General features: G+C 50.3%; 1 protein-coding gene across 4 annotated transcripts in view; it reads right to left on the bottom strand.

Annotated features, from left to right (window-relative positions):
• The window catches only part of ARHGEF7 (Rho guanine nucleotide exchange factor 7), a 102,670-nt gene extending 91,016 nt beyond the window's left edge, over window positions 1–11,654 (bottom strand). For 2 of the 4 annotated variants that reach the window (XM_028087301.2, XM_028087302.2), the window contains exons 1-2: window positions 11,601–11,654; window positions 11,344–11,430 (exon numbers count right to left, since the gene is read on the bottom strand). The gene's annotated coding sequence lies outside the window, so the exon portion shown is untranslated. The other 2 variants (XM_028087303.2, XM_088021900.1) reach the window with 2 other exon arrangements.
• Window positions 11,655–21,107: the final 9,453 nt, after the last annotated feature.

Here is a 21,107-nt window from a genome sequence, read left to right as displayed (position 1 = left end):
CACGCACCAGCCGAGTGCCACGGCCGTGGTCCTGAGCCTCTCTAGCTCCAGCTCTCAGCTCACCGGAGTCGTTACGTGTAAACAACACACATGACGCCACTGGCGCAACACCTGGCACAACACACACCACTCCGTTCAGACGAGCCAATCAGCAACTGCTACTCAGGACATCGCAAGTGGTTCGACATACCTGGGAGAGAAAGTCCAAGGGCAGGGAGAGACAGGAGAAGCGGACAGGCTCAAGTCATGAGAAGTCCCACCCACCACGTAAAGCTCCTGGACACAAGCCTCCGAGTAACGGGGACCTGCTCAGGGGTGTTTTTCAGCAGGGCAGTGGCATGAACAGTGGTAAGGACAGGCTGGCTGGACACTGGGCTGGAGGCTACCTGGGCCATCCCATAGATGGCAGCACAATGTGAGAATGAGGAATCAAGAGCAAACTGAAGGCTGTGCACACGTCTTACTTGAGTAAAAGTAGCCAAATGCAACCTGACAACATGCCCCTGGCTGCCTCCAAGCTCATGCCCCTAGAGGAGAGAAGGCATTTCTGCCCACTTGCCCACCCCGGGACCACAACCCAGGATCACAGCACACCTGGTTGGGTCATTCTGAGAAGGACCGACCTGAGGTGCTGTTCACTGCATGCCGTGGGTTCACCTGACTGGATGATGAGCCAACCATACATAACGCAGCTACACCGGCTCGGTCAGAAAATGGGGGACATCATTGGGAGTGCTCAGGACTAAGCCCCCACTCTCCTGCCGTGCCAAACTCTTCTTTCTGTCTCGGAGGCACAACCAACTCCCTGCCGTCTCTACCCATCCTCACGGCCCCCCCGAGCCAGTGCCGTCCCTGTCATGCTCACGTCAGCACCAAGACACCCCCAGAATTGTGAAAGGACACCAGTTATCTCAGGCACCCTGCTTCAATTAATCCCTTAGCGCAGCTGGGGGAGGCTACTAGTCGATTCTCCCCACTTTGTTTCACGAGGCTTGGTTAAAGGTGGAGAGGAGGCTAGGGCCACCAATCTATCTGTGCAGAGCGAGGACTACACCCTGGTCACCAGATACTGCAGCTCAGTACCACCCAAGGCAGAATTCCAACAGGTCCTCCAAATCCACCCCAAAGCCCAGGACATCACCTGGGAGTGCTGTCATAGGCCACAGCAAATGGCATTCTGCAGATGTGCCTCAGGATGCTAATCCGCTGACCCTGAGTGAACTCAAAGGGAGGCAGGCTAGGTGGGTCCCCGCTAATTATGAGCCCCTTCCAAACAGCCTCCTGCCGCTTGGAGCAGAGAGAAAAGTCAGAGGTGTGCGGCAGGACTGGACACAGGTGCATCGCTGCTGGTAGGAAGATGAAGGGCCTGTGACTAGGACCAGAGCGGCCCCCAGGAGCGAAGAGGGACGCCCAGCCAATAGCACCAGGAAACAGGTTCCTGAGTCCTAAGCACTAAGGAGTGAACTCTGCCAACCACCTCAGGAGCGCCCAGCCAGCCACTACCCTGTCTGTCCGCGGGACCCCGAGCACAGATGCCGACCACCTCGGGAGCGCCCCGCCAGCCACTACTCTGTCCGCGAGACCCCGAGCACAGAGCCCAGCCAAGCCCCCCAGACCCCAGGCCTCGCTGCGGCGCTACCAAGCTTTTACATCTGTGCTGATCTGTTAGGCTACAAGACAAAGCCACTACACTACACTGGCTACCTTACAGGGAAAATGCAAGGATGGAGATCAATTCTACCAAACAGCTATATACTCGCTGAAACCAAAAATTCTCTACGAGATCTATACACCCAAGTTATTTCTCCCTTTGGCAGAAACAGGAATTTCTCACTTCAGTGGATAGATCTGGTGTAACACAGGAGACTATAACGAACAGAAATTAAGTTTTATTGATCTTGAAAACATATAACTTGTTCTTAAAAAGCTTATATAAGCAGCTTTTGCTGTTCTGGAAAAAGTACTTCTAAAATCAATTCTCCCCACTGAGCTTAGGAAGGTCAGCAGTGGGCTCTTACACTCTAGGCCGGGGCTGGCCACAGCAGTGCCCCCGGGGGTATACAATACAGTATGGGAGATGCATTTCCAGATGATGCAGGGTAACAAACATTATGGATCAGAACCCATCTTCAGACTCAACTGAAGTCACCAAATGAAAGGTAACAGGACCTACTGCTACGCCATTATCCTGCAGCTCCTACTCAACGAAGCAAGTCCTCACTTTAAAAGCCCCATGTCTGAACTGACCTGGCCGCATCCCTGGAAAATCTCTAGCCTCCCCTTCTTACATAAGCACCTTTCATGAGGAAGCTCCAAGAGGGAGCTCTGACAAAACCCAACAGCTATGAACAGATCAAACAACTAGAATTTCAAAAATAAGTGCCTTTTGAGAGCAAGCAGCTAAGATTATCAACACAGTCAAATGTAAAAATACTGCAGTATCCCACCTTCTACCTCTGTGACCACACAGATTCCAAGACCTAGGGGGTCACCCTTTCCAAACCCTGTATTTTGCCAAAGAAAACAAGTCCCAAAGGGCCTGAGTGTCTTTCATCGCTGCTGACCCTTCGCACACACTTTCTGGTGTGTCATATACACCCAATTCCCTGGCACCCATATTGAGGTCTGGCCCAAGGGGAGAGGAAGTCCACCCTCAAAGCACAACTGAGCTGTCCTAAAGTCATTGGTCCTGCACACGGTCACGGTCCTGCACATGGACCCCCTCCAGCAGCACACTGTCCTAAAGTCATCAGTTCTGCACACGGACCCCCTCCAGCAGCACACTGTCCTAAAGTCATCGGTCCTGCACACGGTCACGGTCCTGCACATGGACCCCTCCAGCAGCACACTGTCCTAAAGTCATCGGTCCTGCACACGGACCCCCTCCAGCAGCACACTGTCCTAAAGTCATCGGTCCTGCACACGGTCACGGTCCTGCACACAGACCCCCTCCAGCAGCACACTGTCCTAAAGTCATCAGTCCTGCACACGGACCCCCTCCAGCAGCACACTGTCCTAAAGTCATCGGTCCTGCACACGGTCACGGTCCTGCACATGGACCCCTCCAGCAGCACAGTGTCCTAAAGTCATCAGTCCTGCACACGGACCCCCTCCAGCAGCACACTGTCCTAAAGTCATCGGTCCTGCACACAGTCACGGTCCTGCACACGGACCCCTCCAGCAGCACACTGTCCTAAAGTCATCGGTCCTGCACACGGTCACGGTCCTGCACATGGACCCCTCCAGCAGCACACTGTCCTAAAGTCATCGATCCTGCACACGGACCCCCTCCAGCAGCACACTGTGCTTAAGTCATTGGTCCTGCACACGGACCCCCTCCAGCAACACACTGTCCTAAAGTCATCGGTCCTGCACACGGTCACGGTCCTGCACACAGACCCCCTCCAGCAGCACACTGTCCTAAAGTCATCGGTCCTGCACACGGACCCCCTCCAGCAGCACACTGTGCTTAAGTCATTGGTCCTGCACACGGTCACGGTCCTGCACACGGACCCCCTCCAGCAGCACACTGTCCTAAAGTCATCGGTCCTGCACATGGTCACGGTCCTGCACACGGACCCCCTCCAGCAGCACACTGTAGCTGAGAGCACGCCTCCTACAGAAGCACAGCCACCCCAAGCGCGTCCGAACAGCCCAGCAGCCACTGCGACAGGAGCTACAGAAGATGGAACCAGCAGTCGTTTAGGTGCATAAAGCTCAACATTAGTGAATTAAACTTTATCACCACCCGCCATTCTTCCTTGGTCTCACACATTCAGCAGCTGAAACGAGAGCCTTCTATTTGCCAGCCCTGGGGATGTTAAGTACAGACGACCCCGTGCACAGGGACTGCCCTCCACGCTCACTGGTCACACACACCAGCACATGCCGACCTCAGCACTGCCCACCGCCACAGAGGAGACCCCCCCTAACCCGGCCTCATCAGAAGGCCTCCCAAAATCGGTCTGAGAAAGGAGGTGCTTCCCTCAGTGAAAGCAGTTTGTGCATGCACACGCAAAAAGTGGACATCCCGGCCCAGGCTGTGTTGGGAGTCAGACCTCACTGATCTCCACCGACAAATCACTGACATCTCTACTGCAATAGGTCTGAGGCTAAGCACCACAGAGGACTCCAGCAGAATCCCGGTCTCAAAGGCAATGGTTTCTCCTGCTCAGGCCAGAGCCTGGTCCTCTCAGACTCTGCTTCCAAACCCCATGTAGTCCATGTGGAAGTCATCCCTACCTTCTGCATGAAACGAGAATACACACTTCCAGCCACGGATGCTGCCCTCGCTGTGGGTCAAGGGCCATCAACTCTTACCTGGACTTCTGCCATCACCTCTTCTGGTCTTCTTGCTTTTGCCCTTGACTCCCTGTAGTCTACACCCCACACAGCAGCCAAGATGATCCTGGTCAGATCACCCAGCGGGTCTGCTCCAGCAGCCCCACATCACTGAAGACAGGCCAGCATCCTCGGGTGACTGCAAGGACCTCCACATCCTCTGGCCCAGCACTGCCCTGGTCCCCTGTACTGCTCCCACTCACTTCCAGAGAGTCTGGGTTTCAGCCTAAGACCCAGAGCAGAATCGGAGTCAAGGGGAAAACGACAAAAGTCAGATTTGCATTTGAGAGAAACCAGCCTGGGGAAGAACGAGAGGGGCTCGATCGCCGCGGGGCCGCTGTGGGTGCTGGCGGCCAGAGCAGGCGGCAGGCGTGGAGAGGACCTGTTCCAAGAGGAACGGTGTGGCACTCCGGCAGAGAGGGGTGAGGAGCGGAGGCAGGAGCAGCTCACCTGCTAAGGCTCTCGGGCCAGTCCACCGCTCCCTCCTCAGTCCTGGGCCCTCCCTCCACCCACCAGCCAGCCAGGCAAACCTGAGGGATGCACAGCCAACTCCCTTCTGTCAGAGTCTCCTGGGAACATATGCATTGTCCCACAAGCATCTCTGGGTCTCTGGCTGCTCTAAAACGGGAGACTAGACCACAGTGACCTCCGCATGTCCCCTCCTGCTCCAACACCTCACAAGTGCAACCTCACAGCAGCCCACCCCACCCCGCTTTCTGCCTCCACCCGGGCTATAGTGAGTTGGCTCAAAAGACTACGGCCAATGAAGGCCAAATCCCATCACCCCGCCAAGGGGTAGCAGATGGGTGCGTGCACCCGCAGCTGGGGGCGGCAGAACGTGAGTGGCGCGCTCACGTGAAGTCAGGCAGAACTGCCTTCTCGTGGGATCACGTGTTAAGTAACGCCAGTCCTTGCTAACTGACTAGTTAAGAGGCAGTTCTACAACTCAGGTGAGCCTAGCTGACCAGCCACACCATAATGACGTTCACTAGGTGTCCCAGGAGGTGCAGCAGACCTGAGGGACCTCCCCACCCCCCAGCCCCCCGGTCAAGGGCCCAAAAAAGGGAGAGGAGCATCTTGGGCTAAGTCCTAGCACTGAACTGGTGGCTAGTTGAGGCAGAATACTACACTGAAAACGTCCATCCCGACTTGGCAGGAACCTCATGAGTATCTGGCCCAATGCCCTGCATCTAGCAAAATCCCCTTTGTGGAGGCACTGAAAATTTACATACAAATCTGAGACTCTTCCTCCCTCGTCACCCGCCAGCTCCCACACCCTCGTCCACCCCAACACTGGAGGACTGCCTTCTCCACAGGATCCTTCAGGAAAACGAAACCCTGGGTCTATACTGGGTCCTGCTACGCCCACGGACAGGGATGGTGGCACCGTGGACCCCGGGACAGTTAGTGCACCAGAGAGGACGCGATCCTGACTTTGCAGCTGAAGCAGCACCTCGCGGCACTTGCCCACAGTGCAGCAGACACGGGCCAAGGTCCAGGATTGGGCCTCTTCTCACCAGGGTCAGGGGTGCAGCACTCTGGGCTTACCCAACCGGCCAGGCCCATGCACGAGACTTTAGCTGGCCTAAGGCCAACAGGACACAGGACAGGAATTCACAGCCTGGGAGCCCCCGTCACCTCTCCCTTGGCTCCAGGTCACTGCCCCCACAGGGGCACAAGGATTGTCACTGTTCAGGAGGCCTCTGGAGAACGAGGACAGTGGGAGGTTCCACCATCACCAGCACTGGACCCTGGGCAGGTGCCTATCTCCCAGCGCCTTGGGTTTCTAACCACAGTGTGGAAACACTAGAGATACAACCCAGTAGAGTTGCCTAAAGATCAAATGGGTCAATACACACTTTACAACAGGGTCCAGAACATAATCGGCACTCAGCAAATACAGCTTATTCCTGTTACCTATTGTATACCTCTAAGAACCATACCACCAGGGTAGACCATCCAATAGGTATGGTCCAGCACAAACAAAATGCAGACCTACTGATTCAAAATTCTTTAGAATTTCCGATGGTACGAGCACAACATTAAGACAAGTACAGAGCCCTACGTGACTACGGGGGCGGGGGCCATACCCACAAGGCTTGCCCTGCCACCAGCTAAACTCAGAACATACCTATGGCCCTTGCCAGGAAGCAGTCCAACAGTACGGCTTTGCCATCATGACACGGCTCAGCTTCTTGCACTCCAGGCAGCCGCACACATGCAAGAGCCTGCTCAGTGGAACCACCAGACCAGAGTACAAATCCTGTTGGGCCCTGAGACCCGCCAGCCACCTGGTGACTAACTCCTCCAATCCTGTGCACACTCGCCTGCTGGGCTGGGCCCGGAGACCCGCCAGCCACCCTGGATCTAGCTCTTCATCTGCAGGATATTTGTGAGTAAACAAAACAGTACATATGAAATGCATGGGCACGTGGCTTATATTCAACAAACGTCAGTCCACTGAATTTCAAAGACTGCAGCCTCTTAACCGATCTTTAGACTTAGGCCACCCAACACAGAGACTGCCCCCCCCCACACACACACACACAGGCTGTAGAGCATGTGAAACGTGGCTGAAGTGGAATGAGAAGAGCTGTGAGTGTGACAAATACAAACCAAATTTCAAAGACTTAACATGAAAAGAAGATCTCAATGCTTTTATGTTAACTGTATGTTGAAACATTTCGGATAACCTAGATTAAAGAGATTATTGAAATGAGCTTCATGTTTTTTACTTTATGTAGTTACCCCAAGTGTCATAACTATGAATGTGGTTCGCATTATATTTGTTGGACAGCACTATCGAGACAATGAGCTATCCTGCAGAGCCGAAGTGGAGGGGAAAGCCTAGTTGTTTACTCTGGAAAATCAGCCTGGATACATAGGTGACTAATCGCTCACCCCACAAAATAATTTGGCAAGACACAAAGACTTAAGACACAGGGTCAACTTGGACACTTTCTGCCCGGAAAAGTTAAATACAACTATAATATTTGAGTAGAATCTGACTTTGCTTTTAAGTACCTACAAGATGTTCAGAGAATACTCACCTCCCAAATTTAACTCAACTTCCTTAAATAAAAGGCAAGACCTGACAAAGGTGTAGTGCAGAAGCCTCCAGAGTTTCATCAATACAAGCCAGAGCTATGAGGTGACCAAGCACTTCCGGCTCAGCACTGGGTCAACACGAAGGGACTAGTCAAGGAGATACTGCCGCGTGGCCTTGAGTATACCTTCGCACAAAGTTGCAGTAAGCAGCTGAACTATCCGTCTGTCTCCATCCAGGGCAAGAGCAACACCCGCCGGGGGCACCCCCTCCCTAGGAAGAGGCCTGCACGCGCACTTGGTCTCAATCGATTCTTGGACCTTTGTCAACAAGTTTTCTACGTAATTTGGTCCTATTATTAAATATTCTTTTAGACAAAGTTTCAACCCCACCCCGTGGCTAAAAATCTCGAAGAGCGTCAAGCACCATACGTACTACTGTAATAGAATAATCTGTCCCTCACTGTATTTTTGAAGAGTGTTTTTGGAGACACGTAAGACGATGTCTTCCAAAACCCCCCGCTGCCTCCAGTGCCGGGGCGCCCGCCTGACCCCCTTCTGTTCCCTGGACATCAGGGAAAGTGCCTTCCTCGCAGGGGGAGACGCTCCTGCAGCCGGAGCGCAGTCCTGCAGAGAGCCGCCCCTCCGGCCCGGACACCGCCGAGCGGGGGAGCGCGAAGAGGCCAGGAGGAAACACGGGCCCCATGTGAGGTCTGGCACCTTTGTCCTCCCGGGCCAGCGCACGATGCAGGACATCTGCAGTGTCCCCCATCTGCTTTACCACCTACCCAGAAATGGGGGCATCATGGAGGATATAGGAGAAAAAAAGCCCAAACATTTATCCCAAGAAGCTTCTTTATCCTCCAGAGGTAAAGAAAACACACGACAGGTACAAGGAATGTCTGCCCACGACTGCTGGCAAGCGGAAGGGAGAAGGACCCTGGGGACAGTGTGGCAAGTGTTCAAAGCATGTAAAAAGCCCCTACACCTTTAACCTAGCAGTGCCCTACCTGAAGATTAATGCTGATGCCCCAACAGTGCTTCACGGGTAAGTGTTGAGAACAGACGCACCGGGCTAGGCTTCCTCACTGCCAGACCACAGCTGTGCTAAGTCAAGACAGAGTAGAACATGCAACATGTGCAGTCCTTTAGAAAAGGTTACAAATAAAGACACAACTGAGAACTGAAACCAGAGACCAAATGGAGACTCCGGAAAACTATACAATAGAGCACTTAGTCCCCATGAACAAGATTCGCTTTCACCATGTTGCATGTAGGTCTAGGACAACTCTGTCCTTGCTACATATACTGGGCAAACCAGGGGCTCTCAAAACAACGTTCTCAAAAGTAACTGGAGAACCACAGGGCCGGCCCCTTCTGTCAGTAAGTTTAAGTATCAGCCTTAATTACCCAAACAGTTCTAAACAGGAGCATCTCTCAGTAAATCTTACCTCACCACACCAGGAGGAACATGGGGGAAAACCTGAATTCTTAACAAATTCCATACTATTTCAAGGAAATGAGAGATTCAAATAAGGTGCAAGATGCGTAGCGAAGAGAAAAACAAAAAGGTCACCCAAGCCACATGTGTGGTTTTCCTACAGCTGTTTTTTTCCCCAAGTTTAAAAATGTTTTCCAACTTAAAACCTAAACTGCTTCTCAAGGTTTAATAAATGCAAACCATACAACGTTCCTTTAAAATTAAAACTCTCTTCATAACCAGAACCACCTATTAGGGGAAATACCTAGTTTTCTACAGCTAATTAAGATAACTGATATAGTAATCCTGATACTCAATTCCCCCTTTTCTTCAAGAAATCTTAGCATAATTTAAAATGGTGATAAAATACATATACCAAAAATAGTCCATTATAAACACATTTCACTCTGAACTCTCGGGAAAAAGCACCTTGACACGTACTAGAACAAAAGCTAATCTGGAATTCAAGCTCAGTTTTAAGAATTGGGGTTGTCCTTTCAGACAGTTTCTCTCATCTTTCAGAATGTCATAAAAATGAAACCTGTAAAGCCCAGAACACACCTCAAAAGTGCAAGGTCCTCCTCTGCCTGTTCCCTTTCTACATGATTTTCTTTAAAGCCCCTGGGGAAACGCTGCACAGGGTCCGTGTGCGAGGCCAGGTTTCCGGGAACAGGCCAGCCCCTTCACACCACTGATGAACTGCTGAGAACAAGTCTGGAAGCCCAAGCTGGGTTCACACCACACCAAAACTTTCTCAGAGTGACTTCGGGCGCAGGGCGGGGGGGGACGACAATTTGAGAGTTTTGATGTGCTGTTTTCTCAATTATCTCAGGTAATTATGAGTTTTAAGTGTGACTTTCAACTGAGCTTGGAAGAATACTAACAATGTGCCTGTTTATTAGAATAATTTACTCTTTAAAAAGAAGTCACCCAAGTTTCCTTGTAAATAAAAATTACTATCAACTACAAAGTTATTGAAGGCCTACTGTATGCCAAGAACCGTTCTAGGTGCTTAGGATAGGTTAGTGACCTCTCCTAGCACATCTTCAAACTATTCTAAAGAATAGTCGGAAGATGAAATTTCAACAGCAACCTCTGGAAAACAAAGGATGAGGGATTTTTAAGACTCAGCTTTAATACCTTCTTGAAGAGTCCCACACTGAAGGTGTGAGATTATAATCTAATGTGCAAACTGAATTTCAAATTTACGGTAACAATAAACAAAACTTGCTTTCAAGAAAATAGTCTCACAACAAGTCAGGGAAAAGCAAACATCGCGACCAGCAAAGCATATTCTCGCAGCCTGATAAGGCAGGCAAGGGTAAAATGACAACGGCTTTCTGAAGCAATGTCGCCCCCTCCTCAACAGCCCTCTGGTCTCTGCAATCTCTAGAAAGCATTGAACTTATCTGTAAGTGACTTCATCACAGACATCAATTACTACTACTATGATATCTTAACGCTCACAATCATGCCTAAGAACGGTATTTTGATCTCTTAATTCCTGTCTAATTAGCAGATAAGTTGTCTGTGTAACATTTCCTCATAGATCTGAAGGTTTCTCCGTTTTTTCCTCCAAGAAACTTACACTAAGCCTGTCCTTTTAGGAGGGGAAACCTTTACAGAATCATCCTACATAACAGGTTGGTGGAGATGCATTCATTCGCTCTTCTCTACAAGCCTGGCAGAACGCACCTCAATTCGGATAAGGAAACAAAGGTTAAGGGTGGTAAACCGCAGGCAGAGAAAGACTTAGGCACAGAACTGACCACAACCACGCTGACTTGTAATTCCCAAATAAAAGAACAGCATAGATTTCTGGATCTAAAGCACTACCCCAAGATCAAGAAAAATCATATAATAAACTAAGTTGAAAAAGGTTTCCAGAGAGCTGCCACCAAAAAATTGTGTTTAGCACAGTGACAAAACCTTACCCAGCATAGAAAAGACACACCGCCCAATACGCTCCCCAAGACAGAGCGTAGCTTGTCTCTACCCTAAACACCAAATGTTTAAATTTAAAAAATTAAAAATTTTAAATTTAAAAATTAAAGCAAAAACGCCACCTAATTTCTGGCTGAAGAAAGGAGTGAGGCTGGGAGGCCTTCGGGCCCTTTTCATTACTGCCCGGCCTGGCCTGATTGCCCGCTGAGAACCCCGAGGGGCTGACCCAGGCCTGAACACCGGTCCCCAGGGAACCCCTAAACGCGGCGCTCAAGCGAAGGCGGGGACCAAGGAATCAGGCTGCGACCCGGTTGTCGCCAACGCGGGACACCTGCCCACGAGCCACTGGGGCTTCTCCTTACAGCAGCGAGGCCGGGCGGGGGGCTGCACACGGCGGCTCCTCCCCGCCCCGGGAGCGCGTTCACACCCCGCGGCGGCCCGCGGGCCAGGCCTCCGAGCGCCACCGCTGCGGGCCCTTCCCCCAGCCCGCCCGCCCCCTCCCGGGCCGCGCCCCGCGCCCGCTGCCCACCCACCTCCAGGCGCAGGGAGGCCCCGCAGCCTCGCAGGAACTCGCGGATGTTGCTCAGGCACTCGCTCTCGCTCCGGGGCTCCGGGTAAACCTGCAACACAGAACACAGGCGCTGAGCGGCGGCGCGCAGGCCGCGGACGCGACCCACGGCGGCCTCGGCAGTTGGCCCCGGGCGAGAGGACGCGGACGGGCGGCCCCGGCGGCCCGGAGCGACCCCGGCCGCCGCAGACGTCCGCCCGCTCGACCGCCGCCTCTCCTCACCCTCTTTCCTTCCCCTGGGCTGCACCAATCTCCGGCCCCTACCCTCTCCCGGAAGTGGGCCGCCGCCGGAAGTGACGTCTTCAGACCGCGCCCCAGCCGCCCGGCGCGCGGCCCTTTCCGGCCTCGCCCTCCCCACGCGGACCTGGCCCCGCGCGTGGCCGCAGCCGCCGCCGCCTCCTCTCCCCACCCGGCACCTGGTTCTCGCCCGCGGACGCGGCCCACCGGGCCCCAGGCGCAGACTCGTAGTCCTGACACCTGATCCTCGGCCTGGGACACGGCGCCCCTGGCCCCACGCGCAGACTCCTCTTCCCGGCACCTGATCCTCGGCCTCGTCCCGTGGACACCGCCCTCCCAGCGGGTCCCGGGAGAGCTCAGCCTCCGCGGTGAGCAAACCCCGAAGGGGCTGGAGGGAGCCCAGTGTTTCTTCAGTTCGTCCCTGCCACCGGCTGGGGCGAGTGGAACTAGTATTGTATCACGATGATTTAAAATAATTGGCACACACGAATTATGCGTGTTGGGGTTGAAGTGCGGTGTGTTCTCCCCCACCCATACCTGCCGTGTGCCTCATCAATGATTAACCAAAACAGCCACTTACACGTCGGGAGCAGGTCAGCTGGGGAGAAACCGTATGCGGCCTCCACCGCAGGCGGAGAGATGCGAGGAGGGCTTGGGCGGGCTGCCTGGTGCTTCGGTCCAAGACAGAACTGTGAGGGCCACCTGCCACGCGTGTGAGGTGTTGTCGACAGCCTCCCCAGGCAAGAAAGGCCAAGAAAACGGAGCGCGATACCCACAGTACAGAGCAGTCAAGGGAGAAAGAAGCCGGACATCACAAGGACCCTTCGTCGTTCTAATGCGTATGTAGACGTCTCAGTTTGGGGAGTTAACTCTAAAGCACCATCCAGAACTCCCGCATTTGAGGACATTCAAGGCACTTTTGTGCTCCTTGGGGGAAATCGCAACATTCCATCAGGCCTCACAGGAATACTTTGGTTTCATTTCAAGGAGCTAAGGTCTTTTTAAAGTTTGAAAGAACCAGCGAATTGAGAGGTGCAGAGAGGACAAAAATCAGACTTTTCTGATTTTAAAATTCTACAATTTAAAAATTCTTAGAAGAAATTGCCAACATATTTCCTCCCAATTGAACAGATTTTTTTCCAGTGAACAAGCTAAACCAGAGCTGCTTCCTAGTCCATCTGCTTTCTCTGTAAAGAATTTTGAAAACGTACCAAATATGTAGTTAAAATCCTTAATTTCTGATGTCCTGATGACATTCTGAAACTGCTAAATATCCTTTAAAAAATGTCCAGTAGACTTCAAATACAAGAGAAATACAATACCCATTCTCAGTCTTAAAGAATTATCAACAAGCTCTTATTTAAAAGTCAGAAATTTTACATCCTTTTCTCCAACTCATTTCTATTCCACTTCCCCCAACAAAACTGTGTCCTAAAGTAAAACATTCTTATACTAAAAAATTTTACTGATCACACTTTTGCAAGAGACCCATACAAATAGTCCATCGTCATTTGTGGATTCTGTGCAAATTCACCTACTTGATAAGGTTTGTTTGTAACCCCAAATCAGTACTTGTGGCCCTTTCTCGTTTATAGACATGTGCAGAGCGGTGAGAAATTTGAACAGCCTTTATGCACACATTCCTAGCTGAACTTGCACAAGGCCATGCTCTGCCGTCTTATTTCAGCTGCTAACATAAGCAGATGGCCTTTTCACAGTCTACTGGCACCACATTTTTCACATTGTGCTTTTGTTGATTTTGCTGTTTTAAATGGCCCCCAAGCGTAGTGCTAAGGTACTATCTAATGCTCCGAAGCGCAAGAGGGCTGTAATGTGCCTTACAGAGAAAATACGTGTGTTAGATAAGCTTCGTTCAGGCCTAAGTTATAGCGCTGTTGGCCGTGAATTCAATGTCAACGAATCAACGATACAGTACATCCAGAAAAAGAGGACATTCGCCGACCTGTACGTGAGGCCGCTCCAGAAAGGGCTAAAGTCACATCGATTGTGCGTGATGCAGCTATGGAAAAGATGGAAAAGCGGCTAAATTTGTGGATTCGGGAGATGACAACCAATAAAAAGAACACAGTGGACAGTGTTGTTGGGAGGCTGAAAGCCAAGGAAATTTACAGTCATGTTACCCAGGGTCAGGAAAAGGTTAAACCCTTCTCAGCTAGTGCAGGCTGGCTTGCACGGTTCAAAAGGCGATACCACATGAAAAATGTTAAAGTTGCAGGCAAGGCAGGTCCTGCAGATCAGGAAGCTGCAGAAGAATTTAAAAAGTATCTGCTAAGCATTATACATGAAAAGGGTTATATGGAAGAGCAGGTTTTCAATGCTTTCATTTCCAATGAGGAAACCACCATGATGGACTACTGGAAGTCCGTTGGTATACGCAACATTATAGATTATAGCAGCACAGCCTGGGACAGCATCAAGCAGGCTACTATTAATAAATGTTGGGGAAATGTTTGGCCAGACTGCGTGAAACATTTTGAAGGCTTGGAAGGTGTTACAGAAAATATAAAGAACAGTGTCGAAAACATAATGCATATTGCACAGCAAATAAGTGGAGAAGGCTTCAGAGACATGAGGGAGGGAGATGTGGAGGAAATTTTGGAAGAAATGGCAGTAGAACCCACCAAGAAAGACCTGGATGAGATGGCAAAGCGTGGCACTGGAGTCAGTGATGATGATGGTGACGAAAGTCAGCCTAAGACTCCAAGAATTGTCCCTCTCACAGCAGCCAAAATATCGGAATGGAATTCTGCCCTGGAAAAAATTTTCCATGACATGGAAGAATGTGACCCTGTGCTGGAACACAGCCTCACGCTTAGGCGCCTGACCTCCACTGCATCCGTCCCTTACGCTGAAACACTTAAAAGATTTGAGGCGAAAAGCCAAGCAGACAAGGCTGAAGGAATTTTTCAAGCCAGTTCGGGAGGGAACGTTGCTGACACCATCACCAAGTTGTGAAAGCCAGACTCCTGGGGTAGAACCACGAGGTCTCACATGCCAGCCTCACTGACGCCTTCCTCTTTGGCCAAGTCAGTCACACACTCTCCTTTGGTTTTCCGGGGGTGCAAGTCAAGGTCACGAGGTTTAACCACTCTGCCCTCTGCCCCATCACAGTGTAAACACCACAAGTAAGGTTTTCCTTAATGTTTTCACAGGATCCCAAGTGTTTCATCTTTGTGTAACGCTTTCGCGTGTGACGGTCCTGTGCAGCATAGTGTGTGTGCCGCCTGCACACCATGTGTGCGACTAAGCCGGGGAGGCAGGCACTGCATGGTGCTGTCCCTGAGACAGTGTTTCCCTATGAAGGAACACCGCACACAGCTAGTTGTTTGTAAGGAGCACATATGAAACGAGCTATCTTCACACAGAAATACATCGAAAACCAAGATCATGTGTCCACTGGTGGACAAAATATTGCGATCTGAGCTCCAAGGAAACCAACCCTGCACTTCCCCCAGGAACAGTGGCTCAGGAGTTGCTAGCTCAGTGTTCACCGTGACTGTAGCACAAACTACCACAAATCACAAAAGTCAGCTCTACCTTTAAGATTATTAAGCCATAAAGATCTAATCATTACAATTTTTCTTCTAAAGTAGCACAACTATTATGAGTACAATGGGAACAATACACTACAGTTTTTGAAGAAAATTATCAAATGTAAAATGTAAAACTTTACCTGGAAATGTGTATCTTAATGAGATGTAGAGGGTTTTTTTTTTTTTTAATTAGCTCATTTACTCATGGACAACTATCACTTACTCCTAGAAATAAATACAGTCCAGCATTAATTGTATTCCTGTCTTGGGGGGTTTTATGCAAACACTGAGAAGCCTCATTCCTAAAAATAAGTAAATAAAAAATGGAAGTTTTGTTATTTTGTAGCTTGATTCTTTGATGCCTTCTGAATTACATAGCCCAAGTCCAGATATAATCAATCTAATCAATCATAAGTAAAATTTTGAAAGCATCAGTTAACAGCATGATTAGGGTCTCCTGCAGTCTCTCTGAAAGCGAGCAAGTAGAAACCCCTGAGCTGCAAAATTCCAGACATTAAAGCCCTTTGCTTCTCAACACCATGGGTATCTGTCTGTCGGTTACATGGCTGGGAGGTTTTCCATCTTGCAGCAGTATGCCTCAGGGAGACAACAAGTGAGTGAAGGGTCTGCCTTTTTACGTGAAGTGGGAGAAGGGGGTGTTGGGATAGCTCAGTGAGCTTGTCGCCATCCCTGATCTCAGGCACCTTCGCAGACAGGTGAGTGCATGTGCAAGCTGAGCAACTGGACAAGAACTCCTTTAAAAGTCTCCACCTTTGTGCACAAGGGTGCCTGGAGCTAGCTTGTTCCATGAATACTGTACCTCAAACAACACACCTGTTTGGAAAACAGTAATGTAAAAGAGTCAAAACTCTATAGTAAGTACTGCCTGACCCTGTAACATACATGCTGACCTTCAACAAGTCACTTGACCCTCTGGGTTTACACCATTATCCCCAATTTAAGGCTCAGCCTTTCTCACAGAGCTGTTGGGAGGATAATAAACTAATTCAACAATACTGGACCTTGTCTCTATGCCAGACCATGTGATAAGCACTATGACTGCAAAGAAGACAGACAAGGGCCTTGCCCTCCATGAGGCAGGGAAGAATCACACACAGCATGGCAAGTGGACCATGGAAGCACAGAGAAAAGCAGCATAAATACTGTGGACATAAGGGAGGGCCGGAGGCCTAACCAACAAAAAGGACATCGGAGTTGAAGCTGAAAAGGTGGAGGCAGATGGAACCGCATTTCAAAGGTGTGACATTTGAGAAGCCAGTGGTGTTTTTTGAGGATGGTGAGTAATCAAGGGCCACTGAGGTCATGGGTGAGACTGCAGGGGGAGAACTAAATCAGAGATGAGGCAAAAGAAGACATTCCCCAGTCCCCCTGCATACCTCAACGAAGAAGCTATATGAGCAATAGTGAGCACATGAACAAGTCATCAGATAAATGCAAATCAAAACCGCAGGTAACGCTACGCACCCACCAGAATGGATAATATGGGAAAGGCGGACACTGTCAAGTGTCAAGGATGGAAAGCCGTTGGCGCCCAATACCTGACTGGTGGGAGTGTGAAAGCAAACACGTGGAAAACTGGCAATCTCTTGAGAAGTGAAACTTACCTAAGTCCCAGCAATTCCTCCCCTAGGCATTTACCGGAGAAAGATGAAAACACGTCCACAGAAAGCTGTGTATAAGAATGTGCACAGGGGCACCCAGGTGGCTCAGTCGGTTAGGCGTCCAACTCTTGTTTTTGGCTCAAAGCATGATCTCAGGGTTCTGAGATTGAGCCCCATGTCGGGCTCTGCCCTGGGCGTGGAGCCTGCTTAAAATTCTCTCTCTCCCTCTGCCTCCCCCCCCAAAAAGAACGTGCACAGCATCTTTACATATAATCACCAACGCCTCCACAACCCAAAGGCAAGCACACCTCTGCTCTCGCCAGTGGCCACTTTCCAGCGGCCAACAACAGCCCAGAAATCCTGTTCCAAATTTCCCACAGTAATTAACCCCAGGCTTTTCCATCAAGAACTCTAATCAGTCAAAAGCACGGACGGTCCCAAAACCATTGTGATTTTCCTTGGGAATAAGCTTTTGTCTCAATTTGATAAAGGATGTGTCAGGAGTTTGGAGAATTTGCAATAAACTAAATCCCAGCAATGTTATGGTCATACTTCAGAGACCTCCACAGCTGTCCATTTCCTCCCTCTCAACTCTTCTCTACCACCCACTCCATGTTAGGAACAACCAGCTAGCCACCCTCGGTCCAAGCAGGGTGCCAACTGAGGCAGCTAGCTGCCTTCGCTAAAAGTGTCTAGAGAGTCTGAGTTTACAAAACTTCGCGGGAAAGAACAGGCACTTCCAGCAACGCAGCTAACTCAAGCAGGTTCCATGCACACAACAACTGAGATCAAGAGTATGGAAAACTGCCACAGGGCAGGCTATCTGGGAAACACGTAACTGCCCATGGTCGTCGTTGCCAGAGATTCTGACTGAGTAGGTTTGAGGTAAAGTCCAGAATTGGGGGCAGGGGTCTCTGGAATTCCCCATTTGACTGACTTTCAGCCAAGTCTGGAAAGCGGATATCCTACAACTCAGTGTTTCTCCAACATAACACAAGCAGCAGAACACCCAGGGTAACATTACTACGCCCTGCCGGAGTTTCATCCCTAGGTCTGTGGTGGGACCCAAGGCCGTGGACTGGTGACGTCTCAGGAGATGCTGAAGGTACCAGGACCATACTCTGAGAACTAGTGGCAGATGCCGGCTGAACTATCAATCGAGAAATGTTCTGTTTCTCCCCCACTGAGAGATCGAATTCCGAACCACAGAACAAAGGTCTCTGGGTCTCTCCCATCAACAACCTCATCAGCACAGCTACTAAGAGCAACACTTCCTCTGAACATCGGAGCTTCGGTATGGAGCCCCCACCCTGTAGCCAGCCTTGCTTGTGCACACCTCATCTCCCCTGTTAGACATGAGCTTCCTGAGTGCAGGGGCCCATGGGCATCTTCCATTACCCGGTCAGCATACCGCCCGCTTAGGTCACTGAGCTCACTGATCTGGGACCTTAGCACAGAAAGGCTCCAAGAACACTGGAGGCAGTTCTGTTCTTCACCAACGAAACAGGGACTGCGGAGACGTGACCTGCCCAAATGCCTGCAACCTGCGAACGGCCCCAGCCTGCTCCGGGAGGCAGACCTCTGAGAACTGCAGCTACCAGGCTCCCCTGCTCTCCCTTCTCGGGGGTTCAGCCAGCCAGTCGGAAGCCCGAGCAGGAACCAGGTGTCACAGTGATGTGCTGGAGCTGCTCCCAAGGACTGACCACGTGCTCCCCACCCCAGCTCTGGGTTCAGAAACACCAGCTGGGTAGCCGGGTCCGGCCGTGGTGCAAGTACTCACACCACAGAAATGGGCAGAGGCTACAAATCAGGGCTCCTGACCACAGGGAGTCCAGGGTTCCGCCTTTACCAGCAGCCGGCTGGCTGTGCTCGTGACCGCAGAGCACAGCTCCGCGCGGGAGCTCCCGTAACCCACTTGCCCCGCTGTCTCCTCCAGGCCTAGGGGAGCTCCTGGCTTCCTGGGGTGCCCCCGCTTCTCTTGCTGGCTGTCCTCGCCCCTGCCCACACCCTGCCGGTACCCTCTGCAGTAAACTCTTGAGCCACCTCTGCCCAGTGTGCCGTCTGTTTGCTGCTGGGACCCTAACCCAGTGAACTTTCTAGAGGGACAGTTAAAAATAGGACTCGTGTCGCAGCAGCAGAGAGGAAACCGTTGAGAGAAAGGATGGAGTCAATTACAGTGACTGTATTTCCACAGAGCCCCACCCAGCAGATCCTTTCAAAAGGTGGCCGCTTTAATTACCGACCACTTACGACCTCCTAGTTCTACTAAGTAGGGAAAAGAAACACGGGGAACGCACACGTAACATGCTACCTTTACTGTAAAAAGAAAAAAAAAAAAGGCAAGGAAAAAATATACATGGGTGCTTAGAAAAGCATGAAATTTCTCTGGAAGCACATGCCAGATCCCCTTAACAGGGGTTGCCTCCAGCGAAAGGAACGGGGGCCTGGAGGGCAGGGGAAGAAGGGAAACTTTTCACTTTATACTTTTTTGTGCCCTGTGAATTTTATACCACGTAAGTATTACTAATAGATACATTTTCTAAAAGAAGAGGAAGAAAAACACTCCAATCTAGCGTTCCCCTCAGGCCAAGATGCCTTCCCCATTACAAAACAGTCCTCGGAGAGCCCAGCTGCCGGTGGGTTGGGATCCTCGGAGAACCCCCCCTCACGCACACCCCATGTGGAGATGCAATGCTATGGTTAAAATCCTAAGGTCACCTTAATTAGCACTTCACGGGTCCTCTAATTACCTGGTAGCCTCCATTTTATTATAATTAGACTGCAGCTGTCTCCTGACCAGGGATTATGCTCTTCCAAAGCACTCTGTGCTCATTCTACTGCGAATGATGTTCAGTGGATTGAGAATATAGGTCGGTAGAGCTCGCTTGGCAGTCTACTGGGCATCTCTTCCTCCAAACCCACTGGAAAACAAAGAACCATCCAGTAGAAATTGAGGACATGGTTGCCAAATACCCGATAAGTAAATTATCTCCCAAAAATGTATAGCCTAGGGTTAGAAGTAGCTTACTGAAAGAAAAAATTAAGCCTTTAATAAAGTATATTTTGCTTTTGCTCGCCTTCAACATATCCCAAAGCCTAATTCTTGTACGGATGCTACAGTCATCTGGGAAAAAATAAAATGTGCTCCATTAGTATGGAACCAGCCAAAATAAAAGGCAAAGACAAATATGAACGTACAAAATCTCCAGTTTGCAAACTAAATTCATATAGCCAAGACATGTGGAATGTCAAGGAGAGGACCAGCAAGACGGCATGGCTTAAATTAACTCGTGTGTCCCCTGAGGCTTGCTTCCCACAAACTCAGAAGCACATTTTTAGACATCAGAGATGGTGGCAACCATCCAAAATTCATGCCAATGCCAAAAATGGATTCTTTAAAAAATGAACATAAAACATACATCAGATAACCTAGAACAAATTTCTCCACTGAAGTTGTATTTTCTTCCCTCAACAATGTTAGATCAAAACAGGCGGGTGTGCACTAATTGTCAAGTGAGAGTGATCTGGGAGGCAGCATGTGCTCGGTCTGGCTGCGATTCGGACACCAGGGAAACGAGTGCATGGGATGGGCCATGGTTATTTCATGTCTCATTACATCCTGGAAGCAGATGCCATTTTTTTATGCCTTTGAAGGATCTTGATACAGGAAAACAGAAAAGGACAAATTCAGAAAACAACTCAAACTGGGCCTTGTCATCAGAGATTTTTCTTATCTCAAGTTTTCAATGGTTCATATGGAAGAATCTTTCTTTTTCTCTCATTCTCATGCTTGTGATCTATTGACAATAACCCATGGATTACGGCACAGCATTTTGCAAACCCAAGCCACTGCTTGCTTTATTCTTCAGCTTCATTTCTATATTGTTTCTGCCCCTTTGGCCTCCATTTCCTCTCTTGCTGAACATATTTCAGAATGGTTGGTGATACCTTTAATTGTTGTCCATCGGTGGAAAAGCCTATGGAGGAGGTTTGTGATCTCTGATGGAAAGGTGCTAAATAAATCCAAAGACTTGCTGTATATCCCTATAATATCAGTGCAGCAAGTAGGGCTGAAAACCTGCTAGGACAGGCGGAATCCCGCCCCCCCCCCACTCCCCACCCTGAGAGCCCATGCATTCTGCTCTCCGAATGGGGCTGCCTCAACCTCAGCCCTACCTTGGACCAAGACACCTCAGGCTAGAATGTCCTCTCCCATCCCTACAGCCATCAATGGCATTCCACTGCTTAAATCCATATTCTCAGATGCCCCAGAGGGTTTTTATGTTTGCCCTGCTCTTCCGCATTTATTTTACCTT

Source organism: Eumetopias jubatus, unplaced genomic scaffold (genome assembly GCF_037043125.1).
Source record: "Eumetopias jubatus isolate StellerSeaLion01/CBP00866 unplaced genomic scaffold, mEumJub1_p1.0 scaffold_3, whole genome shotgun sequence".
NCBI classification, from domain to species: domain Eukaryota; kingdom Metazoa; phylum Chordata; class Mammalia; order Carnivora; family Otariidae; genus Eumetopias; species Eumetopias jubatus.
This window is presented reverse-complemented; position numbering and strand designations above follow the sequence as displayed.